Consider the following 14,989-nt stretch of genomic DNA (forward strand, 5'->3'; position numbering starts at 1 on the left):
ACAGATAACATATTTTTTTAAAACTTTGAGGCAATAAAATAAAACGTAGAGGGCATACTGAATAGATGAATAAGATAAAATAATGGAGACTAAATCCATTTATCTATATATTTATCTAAAATTTACTGAATGTGCTGTAAATGTACCAGGGTGAGAGAAAAGGGGCTATTTTAGTTTAATAATGAAGCTTCCAAGATGACAAGACATGGTTTTAAGCATTTTGGCAGGGGGGTTTTATGTCTGTCACAGTTATAAACGTTTATATAACTGCCCTTAAGATCTACAGTCTACAGTGATCTGCAATGTAGATCAGACTGCCTGGGGCTCACATGTGTTTGTCCTGCTGGTCTGGGGATTGAACCGATGACATTCTAGTCACAAACCTTTAAAGGTGTGTAAGGTGTGTAAGATGGGTGTGGAGCCATGAGTGCTAAGTACTCATGTAATAATGTAGTAACACTAATGTAAGTACTTATGGGTTTGAATGTCACAGCTGTGATCCCATCACAAGTTGGTCTGTAGTTCTGATCCTTTTTTTTTTTTTAAATGGAGCCATTTCATTTAACTGATCTTATCACCTGCTCAAGCCTTTATGGTTCCTTCAGCAGATCATAGACATGAAGGTGCTGAGAATGACGCCTGCTCGGTCCTCTGATTGCTTCTTCACTGCACCTGTAATTTCACAAAGAACAGATTCAGCTTATGCATCTTTCTCTAAATGCATGTTTTCTGTGCACCAAGAGCAGAGGATGTGTATTTTGAATGTCTGTGTGTCACTCAGTAGACTAAACTTAGTGAAGTCCCCCTTCAGTTCTCATCTCCTTGGTTCTGAAGTTGGTGTCACAGCCCGATGTGGCAGTGTTGCCCTCAGTAGGTTTAGCATCCAAGGATACAACAACTTTCCAAGTAGTTTTTGTGCCTGAATCTCACTAAACTGTGACTGTAAAGTGATTTTTTTTTTTTTTTAATGAAAATAATAAGTCAACTAAGTTGCCAGTGACATTTAGCTTCACATGGGACATGAAGCCCAGTGCAGCTGGGTGAGAGTCTTGTGTTTAATCTGTTCATCCGCCACAAAACCCTTGATAAATTTAGCCAAAATGCCACTTACAGCCAATCAGAGCTCAGTATGGCAGGACTAGGTGGAACAGTGTTGGGGAAAACTGACAAGCGTAACACAGTGAATTACAGGAAATAGTAAAGGCGAAAGTTGATCAACGTTCCACCAGGTACCAAGATTGCCCAACTGTTACTGGAGCACAGAGCCAAAAGGGGCTGGGCTAAGGAAAGGTCAGTGAAAGAGCACTTGAAGAATTTTAATTGTTGCTGCAAATATTACATCACAAAATAAATCACACATTTCTTCATAATACTCTCAATATACAGTATATTTTTTTAGTTCAATCCAATGTTATTAATTGCACCGCAAATGGGCGTTCCTGATGAGGCCAATCAAATCTATTCAAATGAAAAAAAATGATCGTCACACTCAAATATTTAATTGACTTGAGGTTCCAGTTAAGGTCATATGATTCCTGGATTGTTTTTGGTGGAATATAATTGAAAGCTAAAATCTGAGTTTTAGAAATATTGATTTTATACCCTGAGAGATGGCCATATGTTTCTAAGAGTTTCATCAGGTTAGGAAGCGTTGTGCTTGGTTGTTCGAGGAAAGCTATTATGTCATCAGCAAAAAGCCCAATTTTATGTTCCACACCTTTTATTGTGAACCCTTTGAGTTCTTTATTTTGTCAGACTGCTTGAGCTAAAGGCTCAATAAAAATTGCAAACAGGATTGGCAACAAACAACATCCCTGACTGGTTGATCTCTGCAACCATATTTTCTTGGTCAAATATCATTTATTTTAATTCTAGCAGAAGCTTTTTGGTACAGTGTTTTAATCAGTTGTACCGATTTATTGTTGAATCCCAGAGTCCTGGTTTTACATTTTCTACAGGTTCATTAATCCAAATGTACATCACCAGGCAACCAGTGCACCTGACAAGAGACAGATAATGTATCTTGACTGTCCTGGGAAGACAGAAGCTTTCCAACAGACCAGATATGACGATTTTCTCTTTCTTCAAGTATTTATTTGTTTTGTTTTGTTTTGTTTTGTTTTGTTTTGTCTAAATCCAGGAACAGTAATGTAAAAATAAGACCAAGTCAAAAGTCAAAACACCCTGTTTGCAGCTGTTGTCAGTGAATAAAAACTAAAAAAAAAACACTGCACACCCACCTGCTCAGTACCAAACAGCAGACATGCACAGTAAACAACTAACTGGAGAACATAGTGGAATATTTAGCAGCTAAAGAGCCAGATAGCTCAAAGTTAGGAGCTGACAGAGACAAAAATGAGAACTAAAAGAGAGTAAATACTGAGTTTATATTTATCATGTGGGCAGAACACTACACAAATCCACATGAATTATAATGTTGTTTCTACTGCACCCAAGTGGCCAACAAAAAAAAAACTAAGTTAAAGTTAAAGGAAGTAGTTTGACCTTTTAGAACTGAGTTAGGTGAGAACATACCACCCTCACGTCTTTACAGTAAATATGATGCTGCAGCCGCTATGATGCTTTTCTCAAAGACTGGAAACAGCCTTTATTTTGTCATAATGCCTCTGAAGATCACAAATTAACATATTATAGGTCATTTGTTTAATCCATACAAAAATATAAGTAAGAACAACATGTTCTGCCAGTGCCTGGTTGCTTAAAACCACTTATTTCCTTCAAATTTTCATGTAAGAATGTCATAGGAAAAAATAAGTACTTCTTTAGTATGTTGTGAGGGAAAACCCTTCATCTCTAAGTGTTTGACCTTTAGCTACTTCGGTATTGTCTTATGTGTTGCCAGAAGGTCTACAGCAGCCATTTTCCTCAGAAAATTTTAAGGGGACCCACAACAGTCTCAAAAGTGAAAAAACTAAAGGTACATAAGATAATGGCTGAATTTATGGTGACTATAGAGGAAGAGGAGACACCAAGGTGCATTTTTCAGAACAGAGAAAACTATTTGGACATTATGTGCAATGCTAAAGTATAGTCTTGATGTTAGCACCAGCAACTTTGTAGCCATAATGTTTTATTGAAACTTACCAGTGTTTGTCGACTCCTGACAATGTCTTCTTCTTTCTTGATGTCACAGTAATATTTACATATATTTAATATTTCATTATATTTACAGTTTGTTTCACAGCAGATTTCCCACTCTGATGCTGCGTTTTGTTTTGTTTTTGTGCGTGTGTGTGTGTGTTCTTTGTTGTCTGTTTTGGAAATGCTAGCAAAAACAGGCTAACTAAGTGTGTTAGCTGAGCTAGCTAACAACAACATTAATGCGTTCTATTACCATTAAAGAATAGGCTACTGTGAGTGACGTGTAACCATGGTAACTGATGTGCGCATGCGCTGAAACAGTAACTGCCGTGAAAGCCTTTGTCAAATTCAACTGGGCAACCAGTGGAGAGCCAGGCTGACTGTTTCCATCTACTTTAGTCTGTTTGCTAAGTTCATGCTAAGTTAAGCTAACCCAAAAATGTCAAACTATTGCTTTACTTTTACAGATGGTGTATTGTAATGCATTGCCCCTCCTCTACCTGCTATCTTCAGGCAGTATTGTTCAGACCACAAACTGTCATGACAGTGCACTCTAAATTTAATACCCCCACAGACACACACACACACACACATAAACACACACTCAGAGACACGCAGGATATGCTGCTGTGATAAAAGCATACTTTCTGGCCGAGGACAGAACCAGATGGCACAGCTGAAGTTGGAGCGTCGGTGAGGAGCACTGAAATGGTGCTCAAGCAATATTTGATCTTTATTAATGGCAACAGGGTGTTTGTTTGAATACAGATTTAGATGGTGGAAACAGAGACAGACAGTCTGAAGCAGAGGGCGGGGAGTTGATAATCAGATTATCTCCAGCATTTTTGAGAGTTTGTACTATTTTTGTGCATTTGCTGATTTAGGACACACTGGAATTACATCCATTTGTTGAAATGAAATTGCTTTCACATGAGCGTGCATGGCCTTTCTTTTCCTAACTGTGAGTTCGTGGTTGAATCTAAAAATCATAATAAAAAAAATCGAAACATATTGTACGTTTACATTCCTGAATAATAATAAAAATATGTTTTTCTTTATGTTCCCACAGTTGCATGTTTAAGCTTCACTGTGCAGGATGGTGTGTGTGCAGAGTTTGACAGAAGATGGCTGTCTTTATTTTCATCTGCTGAAAGTGGAAAGTTTCTCTGTGCTCATTAAAAATCTGTTTTTAAGGGGCGGGGCTACAAGCATGATTTGTGACATCACAACTAGTTTGGAAGTCAATCCTGGTCCAATTTGTAGCTAATACAAGTGTGACTGAAGCAAAAGAGATAACATAAAAGGATTGTTAAAATACATTTATTAATAATTTATCTTAAGTTGGTGCATTTATTTTTATGTAATAGACAAAAAGTACACTTTTATTCTGTTAATACCTTTACAAAAAGATACAGTTAGTGACAATTAACAGTAAGAGAAGCACTGGTTCTGTAATTTTACATAGATTTGTTTGACTAATTGACATGTAAAATTGTTTAATTATATAGGTTTAAACAACAGAAACACTGGATGAATGTTTGTTTGTTTGTTTCAGTGTTGATTATGTCATTTTAGGGTCAAGTGAAAAAGATAATTTTTAAATGAATATCTTGGGTTCCAGTATTCATTATTGGTTTTTTTTTTTCTTTCTTTCTTTTTTTTCTTTTGCAGGATGATGCAGAATCTGCAGGGGTCTTGAATCACACTGTTTGGCTCCAAGAAGCAAAAGGCAAGTGAATTTCACTTTCAAAACTTCACAGTTAGTGTCCTCAGAGTGTTGTTAAAAGAAAAGGTGATGTATCACACTTTCTTGGAAAATGTTCAGAGGGTATATTTACTACTTCTTGCACAAGGTCCCAAATATTTTTGAATTGAGGTTTGTAGATTAACATGCACTGTAGAACTCTTCATGCTGTTACTGAATGCAGCAGGAAGCTCCAACACTCCTTAAAGCTGCGTTCAGCCCCAGCAGTCCCATTTCCTGCACATATCCGGTCACAGTTGTCACTGTGCTTTGTCTCTCTGCAGACTTCTTCCTGATTGCCTCATCGCACAGCTCTGAGCACTTCTTGTCACATTGCTTTTTAAGCATAGACATTTCCTCGTCACACCTCACCCTCTCCCTCCGCAGGTTCTCCTCCAGCTGCCTCTTGAGGTTTTCTTCACTCATTTTTTGTTGCTCGAGTTTCATTCGGACAAGCTTTAGCTCCAGCTGGAGGGCCATGGTTCTCCGTTTCTCCACTCTCTGATTCTCTATCTGTATGTCAGTCACTCTCTGGTTCTCCTCCCTCTCATGCTTGAGCAGGTTCTCCATTTGCTTTTTCCTGTCCTCTTCCTTTCTTCTCTGCTCCTCTAATCTCTGGGTCAGTCTCTCCAGCTCCTTCTGCAAAGCGTCTCTCTTCATCTCCTCCCTCTGCTTGATGGCTTGCTCCTTCTGTAGTAGCTGAAGTTCCCTCTCTCTTTCTTTCTTTTCATTTTCTGCTCTTTCCTTCTGCAGTTTCTCCTCCATTGCTCTCCTCATTTTCTCCTCCCGCTCAGTCTGCTCCTCCAGTGTTTTAGTAACTTCATCAAGCTTCTCTTGAAGAGCTTCCCTCCTCTCCTGCTCCCTACGTATCTGCGTCACTCTCGCCATCTCTTGTATCTTCCTCTCCTTCTCCTCATTCTCCTCCATCTCTCGTCTGAAGGCCTGTTTCTCCTGCTCATGTTTCCTCTTCAGCTCCTCCATCTCCCTCTTGCTTTCTTGCCGAATCCTCTCCAGCTCTTTTTCATGCAGTTCTTTCATTGCTGCCTCCTGCTCCTTTTTTAACATCTCCTGCTTCTCGTCCAGCAGCCTCCTCTCCTCCTGCAGCCACGTCTTCCTCTGCACTCTGGAGCATCTTGATGCTGTAGAAGATTCCTCCATTTCCCTGCATCATGCTGTCCACTAAGGCGAGCAGCTCGGACACCCGTTCCTTCTTGGAGCTGTGGTTGTTGAAGACACAGTATCTGCCCCCACATCCGGACACCAGCTCGCTCAGATCCCTGTACTCGTCTATAAGACACTGCTGCACTGATTAACCTTATTCCAAGAGGTCTCCGTGGGTAAAAACCACCACAGAGAAGCTCAAAACATGATTACCCAATGCCTGTTTCAGCTGCCGCACCGCCTCCTTCTCCTCCTGAGTGAATCTCCCAATCTGAATGACAAGAAGGAACACGTGGGGACCGGGATACAGGAGGCTAACACTCCTTCTCAGCTCCCTTTGCACCTCCTGTGGAGTCTGATGAGTGTCCAGCAGCCCCGCAGTGTCCAGGAGCGTCAGGTGTCGCCCACGAAACTCTCCACAGGCTCTGCGACAGCGTTGCGTGACAGAGAAGCTGCTAACCTTTGAGTCGAAGACCTTACGGCCCAGGATGGAGTTGGCGGTGGAGCTTTTACCACTGCCAGTCCTCCCCAACAAAACCAGTCTGGTCTCTGTGGAGGAGGAATTCAGCTTCCTGCCTGAAGAGATGAAAAAGGAGAATGTTATGTTTGAATAAAAAAAGAAAGAAAGAAAGAAAGAAAACCTACCTGCAACACTGACGGCAGGCAGCTGTTTTCTGATGGACAACATGCTGTTTCTGGTCACTTTCCTCCATAAAGTGAGAAGAAAAGAGAAGAGCACATCACTTTATAGACCTTAACTCTGTAGGTGTGACATGTTAAACCCCTCTGAACTCTAACCATCACCATCACCGTGTGTCTAATATCAGTCTGGAGAAAGTGTGGACCAATAGTCTGTCTCTGAAACGCTCAGAGCAGCAGGTCTTATCTCTGAGCACACACACTCCAGCAGGAGGTCATAGTCCAGCTGAGGCAAACATCTGGGAAGAAGGCTGAGATTCTCTGTGTGAGAGGGGTTTGTGAATTAGTAAGAGTGATCAAAGTACAGCAAACTGGTCATTTGATTGTTGGGTCTTCCTGTCTTAAAAGTTTGCTGGTCAGTTGTTGTTTAGGAACCAGCAGGGATCAATAAAACAGACAAGTTATTGACTGTTTCTACCATGAAGTGAATGAGACTTTAGGCAGAGCATTTATATTAATTTAAAGTGAATTCAAATGGATTCATCTATCTTTTTTTTCCTGATTGTGTTACTGTTATTATTACTCTCTCTTTTGTGACTTTATTAATTTAATCTATTTAAATACTGCCTAAAGAAAGATGTTCAGTCAGTCAGGGAGGCGATGGAGTCTGTAAATTAGAACATCTGTTTATAGGGATCAGAATTAACTTCACTTAACTTAAAAAAAAAACACTGCACACCCACCTGCTCAGTACCAAACAGCAGACATGCACAGTAAACAACTAACTGGAGAACATAGTGGAATATTTAGCAGCTAAAGAGCCAGATAGCTCAAAGTTAGGAGCTGACAGAGACAAAAATGAGAACTAAAAGAGAGTAAATACTGAGTTTATATTTATCATGTGGGCAGAACACTACACAAATCCACATGAATTATAATGTTGTTTCTACTGCACCCAAGTGGCCAACAAAAAAAAAACTAAGTTAAAGTTAAAGGAAGTAGTTTGACCTTTTAGAACTGAGTTAGGTGAGAACATACCACCCTCACGTCTTTACAGTAAATATGATGCTGCAGCCGCTATGATGCTTTTCTCAAAGACTGGAAACAGCCTTTATTTTGTCATAATGCCTCTGAAGATCACAAATTAACATATTATAGGTCATTTGTTTAATCCATACAAAAATATAAGTAAGAACAACATGTTCTGCCAGTGCCTGGTTGCTTAAAACCACTTATTTCCTTCAAATTTTCATGTAAGAATGTCATAGGAAAAAATAAGTACTTCTTTAGTATGTTGTGAGGGAAAACCCTTCATCTCTAAGTGTTTGACCTTTAGCTACTTCGGTATTGTCTTATGTGTTGCCAGAAGGTCTACAGCAGCCATTTTCCTCAGAAAATTTTAAGGGGACCCACAACAGTCTCAAAAGTGAAAAAACTAAAGGTACATAAGATAATGGCTGAATTTATGGTGACTATAGAGGAAGAGGAGACACCAAGGTGCATTTTTCAGAACAGAGAAAACTATTTGGACATTATGTGCAATGCTAAAGTATAGTCTTGATGTTAGCACCAGCAACTTTGTAGCCATAATGTTTTATTGAAACTTACCAGTGTTTGTCGACTCCTGACAATGTCTTCTTCTTTCTTGATGTCACAGTAATATTTACATATATTTAATATTTCATTATATTTACAGTTTGTTTCACAGCAGATTTCCCACTCTGATGCTGCGTTTTGTTTTGTTTTTGTGCGTGTGTGTGTGTGTTCTTTGTTGTCTGTTTTGGAAATGCTAGCAAAAACAGGCTAACTAAGTGTGTTAGCTGAGCTAGCTAACAACAACATTAATGCGTTCTATTACCATTAAAGAATAGGCTACTGTGAGTGACGTGTAACCATGGTAACTGATGTGCGCATGCGCTGAAACAGTAACTGCCGTGAAAGCCTTTGTCAAATTCAACTGGGCAACCAGGATATGCTGCTGTGATAAAAGCATACTTTCTGGCCGAGGACAGAACCAGATGGCACAGCTGAAGTTGGAGCGTCGGTGAGGAGCACTGAAATGGTGCTCAAGCAATATTTGATCTTTATTAATGGCAACAGGGTGTTTGTTTGAATACAGATTTAGATGGTGGAAACAGAGACAGACAGTCTGAAGCAGAGGGCGGGGAGTTGATAATCAGATTATCTCCAGCATTTTTGAGAGTTTGTACTATTTTTGTGCATTTGCTGATTTAGGACACACTGGAATTACATCCATTTGTTGAAATGAAATTGCTTTCACATGAGCGTGCATGGCCTTTCTTTTCCTAACTGTGAGTTCGTGGTTGAATCTAAAAATCATAATAAAAAAAATCGAAACATATTGTACGTTTACATTCCTGAATAATAATAAAAATATGTTTTTCTTTATGTTCCCACAGTTGCATGTTTAAGCTTCACTGTGCAGGATGGTGTGTGTGCAGAGTTTGACAGAAGATGGCTGTCTTTATTTTCATCTGCTGAAAGTGGAAAGTTTCTCTGTGCTCATTAAAAATCTGTTTTTAAGGGGCGGGGCTACAAGCATGATTTGTGACATCACAACTAGTTTGGAAGTCAATCCTGGTCCAATTTGTAGCTAATACAAGTGTGACTGAAGCAAAAGAGATAACATAAAAGGATTGTTAAAATACATTTATTAATAATTTATCTTAAGTTGGTGCATTTATTTTTATGTAATAGACAAAAAGTACACTTTTATTCTGTTAATACCTTTACAAAAAGATACAGTTAGTGACAATTAACAGTAAGAGAAGCACTGGTTCTGTAATTTTACATAGATTTGTTTGACTAATTGACATGTAAAATTGTTTAATTATATAGGTTTAAACAACAGAAACACTGGATGAATGTTTGTTTGTTTGTTTCAGTGTTGATTATGTCATTTTAGGGTCAAGTGAAAAAGATAATTTTTAAATGAATATCTTGGGTTCCAGTATTCATTATTGGTTTTTTTTTTTCTTTCTTTCTTTTTTTTCTTTTGCAGGATGATGCAGAATCTGCAGGGGTCTTGAATCACACTGTTTGGCTCCAAGAAGCAAAAGGCAAGTGAATTTCACTTTCAAAACTTCACAGTTAGTGTCCTCAGAGTGTTGTTAAAAGAAAAGGTGATGTATCACACTTTCTTGGAAAATGTTCAGAGGGTATATTTACTACTTCTTGCACAAGGTCCCAAATATTTTTGAATTGAGGTTTGTAGATTAACATGCACTGTAGAACTCTTCATGCTGTTACTGAATGCAGCAGGAAGCTCCAACACTCCTTAAAGCTGCGTTCAGCCCCAGCAGTCCCATTTCCTGCACATATCCGGTCACAGTTGTCACTGTGCTTTGTCTCTCTGCAGACTTCTTCCTGATTGCCTCATCGCACAGCTCTGAGCACTTCTTGTCACATTGCTTTTTAAGCATAGACATTTCCTCGTCACACCTCACCCTCTCCCTCCGCAGGTTCTCCTCCAGCTGCCTCTTGAGGTTTTCTTCACTCATTTTTTGTTGCTCGAGTTTCATTCGGACAAGCTTTAGCTCCAGCTGGAGGGCCATGGTTCTCCGTTTCTCCACTCTCTGATTCTCTATCTGTATGTCAGTCACTCTCTGGTTCTCCTCCCTCTCATGCTTGAGCAGGTTCTCCATTTGCTTTTTCCTGTCCTCTTCCTTTCTTCTCTGCTCCTCTAATCTCTGGGTCAGTCTCTCCAGCTCCTTCTGCAAAGCGTCTCTCTTCATCTCCTCCCTCTGCTTGATGGCTTGCTCCTTCTGTAGTAGCTGAAGTTCCCTCTCTCTTTCTTTCTTTTCATTTTCTGCTCTTTCCTTCTGCAGTTTCTCCTCCATTGCTCTCCTCATTTTCTCCTCCCGCTCAGTCTGCTCCTCCAGTGTTTTAGTAACTTCATCAAGCTTCTCTTGAAGAGCTTCCCTCCTCTCCTGCTCCCTACGTATCTGCGTCACTCTCGCCATCTCTTGTATCTTCCTCTCCTTCTCCTCATTCTCCTCCATCTCTCGTCTGAAGGCCTGTTTCTCCTGCTCATGTTTCCTCTTCAGCTCCTCCATCTCCCTCTTGCTTTCTTGCCGAATCCTCTCCAGCTCTTTTTCATGCAGTTCTTTCATTGCTGCCTCCTGCTCCTTTTTTAACATCTCCTGCTTCTCGTCCAGCAGCCTCCTCTCCTCCTGCAGCCACGTCTTCCTCTGCACTCTGGAGCATCTTGATGCTGTAGAAGATTCCTCCATTTCCCTGCATCATGCTGTCCACTAAGGCGAGCAGCTCGGACACCCGTTCCTTCTTGGAGCTGTGGTTGTTGAAGACACAGTATCTGCCCCCACATCCGGACACCAGCTCGCTCAGATCCCTGTACTCGTCTATAAGACACTGCTGCACTGATTAACCTTATTCCAAGAGGTCTCCGTGGGTAAAAACCACCACAGAGAAGCTCAAAACATGATTACCCAATGCCTGTTTCAGCTGCCGCACCGCCTCCTTCTCCTCCTGAGTGAATCTCCCAATCTGAATGACAAGAAGGAACACGTGGGGACCGGGATACAGGAGGCTAACACTCCTTCTCAGCTCCCTTTGCACCTCCTGTGGAGTCTGATGAGTGTCCAGCAGCCCCGCAGTGTCCAGGAGCGTCAGGTGTCGCCCACGAAACTCTCCACAGGCTCTGCGACAGCGTTGCGTGACAGAGAAGCTGCTAACCTTTGAGTCGAAGACCTTACGGCCCAGGATGGAGTTGGCGGTGGAGCTTTTACCACTGCCAGTCCTCCCCAACAAAACCAGTCTGGTCTCTGTGGAGGAGGAATTCAGCTTCCTGCCTGAAGAGATGAAAAAGGAGAATGTTATGTTTGAATAAAAAAAGAAAGAAAGAAAGAAAGAAAACCTACCTGCAACACTGACGGCAGGCAGCTGTTTTCTGATGGACAACATGCTGTTTCTGGTCACTTTCCTCCATAAAGTGAGAAGAAAAGAGAAGAGCACATCACTTTATAGACCTTAACTCTGTAGGTGTGACATGTTAAACCCCTCTGAACTCTAACCATCACCATCACCGTGTGTCTAATATCAGTCTGGAGAAAGTGTGGACCAATAGTCTGTCTCTGAAACGCTCAGAGCAGCAGGTCTTATCTCTGAGCACACACACTCCAGCAGGAGGTCATAGTCCAGCTGAGGCAAACATCTGGGAAGAAGGCTGAGATTCTCTGTGTGAGAGGGGTTTGTGAATTAGTAAGAGTGATCAAAGTACAGCAAACTGGTCATTTGATTGTTGGGTCTTCCTGTCTTAAAAGTTTGCTGGTCAGTTGTTGTTTAGGAACCAGCAGGGATCAATAAAACAGACAAGTTATTGACTGTTTCTACCATGAAGTGAATGAGACTTTAGGCAGAGCATTTATATTAATTTAAAGTGAATTCAAATGGATTCATCTGTCTTTTTTTTCCTGATTGTGTTACTGTTATTATTACTCTCTCTTTTGTGACTTTATTAATTTAATCTATTTAAATACTGCCTAAAGAAAGATGTTCAGTCAGTCAGGGAGGCGATGGAGTCTGTAAATTAGAACATCTGTTTATAGGGATCAGAATTAACTTCAGCTCGAGGTCGAAATATATCTGACTATTCATCTCTAGTGAATGAGAAATTATATCACAAATGTCACAATACCGGCACAGATATGTTTATTTATCATGATGGGTAATCTAAGACTATAGATTTATATGTTGTATTGTAAATGACCAGGTTCACTTGTGGGGGAACTCTTACTGATTCGTTGATTTTTTCCCAATCAATGTCTTAACAATTCATTGATTCTACAGTTAAGACTCAGAAAAACATTTATAACAAATCAGAATGCCTATCAAAGTTTGTCCTGCGTACATCCTTAAAACAGCTCTTACTTAGTTTTTATTCATCTTTTACCTTTTCTGACAACTATTGGACTGTTACTTAGGGAAGGCCTGAGAAGCAAGTGAGAAAATTTTTTTTTGATCTATCTTCCAAATCTGATCTAAATTAACTTTCTACATTCCTTAATTTCTTTTTTTCACCTGAGTGTTTGTTGTTCTAATACTCACATCAGCTAGAAGAGGCTGAAGTTCCCCCCATGTTCTAAATAGAACAAAATATTTTCTTCCAGATGAGTTTTAATTTTCTTTGTACACTAAACACACAAGGTACATACATATGTATGCACACATATATTAAGAAAAGTGCAAAAGTGCACACATTCTGTATTCAAGTACAAGCTCAGATACTTGTGTTTAAAAAAACTTTGGTAAAAGTAGAACTGATTCAACTTTTTTACTCAAGTAAAAGTGAGAAAGTACAGGTCCTGACTTGTAGTCAAAGTATAAAATTAAAAAGTGGCCCTCTGATGGACATTTTTACGTTTTACTTTTACTCTGCTCTGTTTCTTCTTGTTACATCTTTTATGTTGTTTTTGTCTTCTTATGCATTTTACTTTGTTTTAATCTCGTTATGTCCTGTTACATCTTTTGCATAATTTTTGTCTTGTTACATCTTTATATCTTTTTACATCTTTTACGCTGTTTTCTTCTTGGTACTCCGTTTTCATTTTTTTCATCTGGCAGTAAAACGAAAATAACGAGACTGTTTTGAAAATGGAAGGAGTAGAAAGTACCGATATTTGTGTCAGAATGTAGCGAGCAAAAGTAAAAAGTTGTCAGAAATACTCAAATTAAGTACAAATAACTGAAAAATCTACTAAAGTACAGTAACAAAGTGTTTTTACTTAGTTTCTTCCCATCTCTGAAGAAAATATTAATGTCATGGGTTAGCAGTGCACTGAAATGAATATTACAACAACAAAAACAAAATTTTCTGGGGGAGAGAAACCTTTTTTCCCCAATGAAAAGCATAAGGAAATTATCTTGGCAAAACCTTTTTTCATTTATTCTTATGTCATAAACACAACTTCCGGGGCTTCTACTTACTCCTTATATCCACTGATCTGCTAACACTTTTCAAATTCCGTGTCTTTTATGTCTTTTGGTATCATTAAGCTTCCTATTAGACTCGTTTCAAACATATGTTCACTTTGTTATGTGTGAAAGACATCCTTCATCCATCCTTCAGTCGTTCAGTCAGTAACTCTGTGATTACAGTCAATCTGCCCTCTAGAGGCTTCTGGGGGAACAGAAACTAAACCAGATCATTCAAGTTCATCCTGCTAAACTGTGTACAAAGCTTCATGTCTCTGAGACTGTGTGTCCTCAATAATAGTTTAATAATGAAGACTGTTATGATTGCACACGTTTCAGTGTCCCTGAAAACATTTAGCTGCCCATTCTCACCTTCTTGCTTTAACTGATGTATTAGTAATGTATTAATCTGTATATTTCTTACAGTAAGGATCCAACCAAATCTTCAGTGTTCAACAGTTGCATCAATAGTGTGAAACAGTTGAGCTGTGCATCCTCCAATGATAACTGAACCACATATAATAGTACAATACAATGTGTTAACATTTTTACATTTACTGAAATGTTTAAATATATTTATTGTTTTGTGTTCAAAGGTCGCCTCCCACAGGAGAGAGAAGTAGAATATTTTCAGATGCACAGGAAATTGACAATTGTTGACATGGTAACTGGCAACAGTACGATAAAACGAGGGTAAATTTGTGACAAAATGCTTGCAGACAATATCATTTTTCAGAATACGGTCAGCATAATGACATTTGCCCTAAATAAACAGAAAATTCGTTTTTTTAATTTAGGTTGTTTGGGGGTTTTTTTTTCAACATTTTTTTCACAAGTACTGTAATCATGGATATTATTTCATCTTTCAAAAGGACATTAACTTCTCTATATGCAAAACCAATGATTTTACAGAAATTAAACAAAATAGATTTTCTATGCAAAAAAAAATAAAGTTTTGCAAAATGTATATATACACCCATATGTACTTTAGATTTGTACAATAATGTAAACTGCTGGGACAGTGAGTAAAACCATATTTAATAACAAGATATCAACAGTTTATTTTTTTTACTGGACAAATGAGGAAAGCATAAGTTAGTCAAAAGGTACAACACATCCACCGTCGATGCTCTAGAGGTAGGCTTTAAGGTCTGAATATTGTGCTAAAAAGTTAGAAAGGTTAAAGCAACATCACATGCTTTTTTGCAATTTGGTGCCCCAAGTTTCAGAGTGCAATTCACTTATACACCGCTGTGGTGAATATGGACAGCTGCACATGTGCATTTGTTATAATAACATTACCTATGATCAATATTAGCAAGTCAGCAACTTTGCTAACACAACCAAACATCAAACGAGTGCAACAACACAAAACCTAACAAGCCAGCT

The 14,989-nt window shown here is 39.2% G+C and overlaps 2 pseudogenes; both read right to left on the reverse strand.

Moving 5' to 3' along the window:
- Window positions 1-4,774: 4,774 nt before the first annotated feature.
- LOC146329975 (uncharacterized) lies at window positions 4,775-6,777 on the reverse strand (annotated as a pseudogene).
- A 2,881-nt stretch (window positions 6,778-9,658) lies between these two features.
- Window positions 9,659-11,667, reverse strand: LOC146329976 (uncharacterized; annotated as a pseudogene).
- Between the last annotated feature and the right edge of the window lie 3,322 nt (window positions 11,668-14,989).

This window comes from Lutjanus erythropterus, chromosome 3 (genome assembly GCF_056507025.1).
Source record: "Lutjanus erythropterus isolate fLutEry1 chromosome 3, fLutEry1.hap2, whole genome shotgun sequence".
Taxonomy (NCBI): Eukaryota; Metazoa; Chordata; class Actinopteri; order Lutjaniformes; family Lutjanidae; genus Lutjanus; species Lutjanus erythropterus.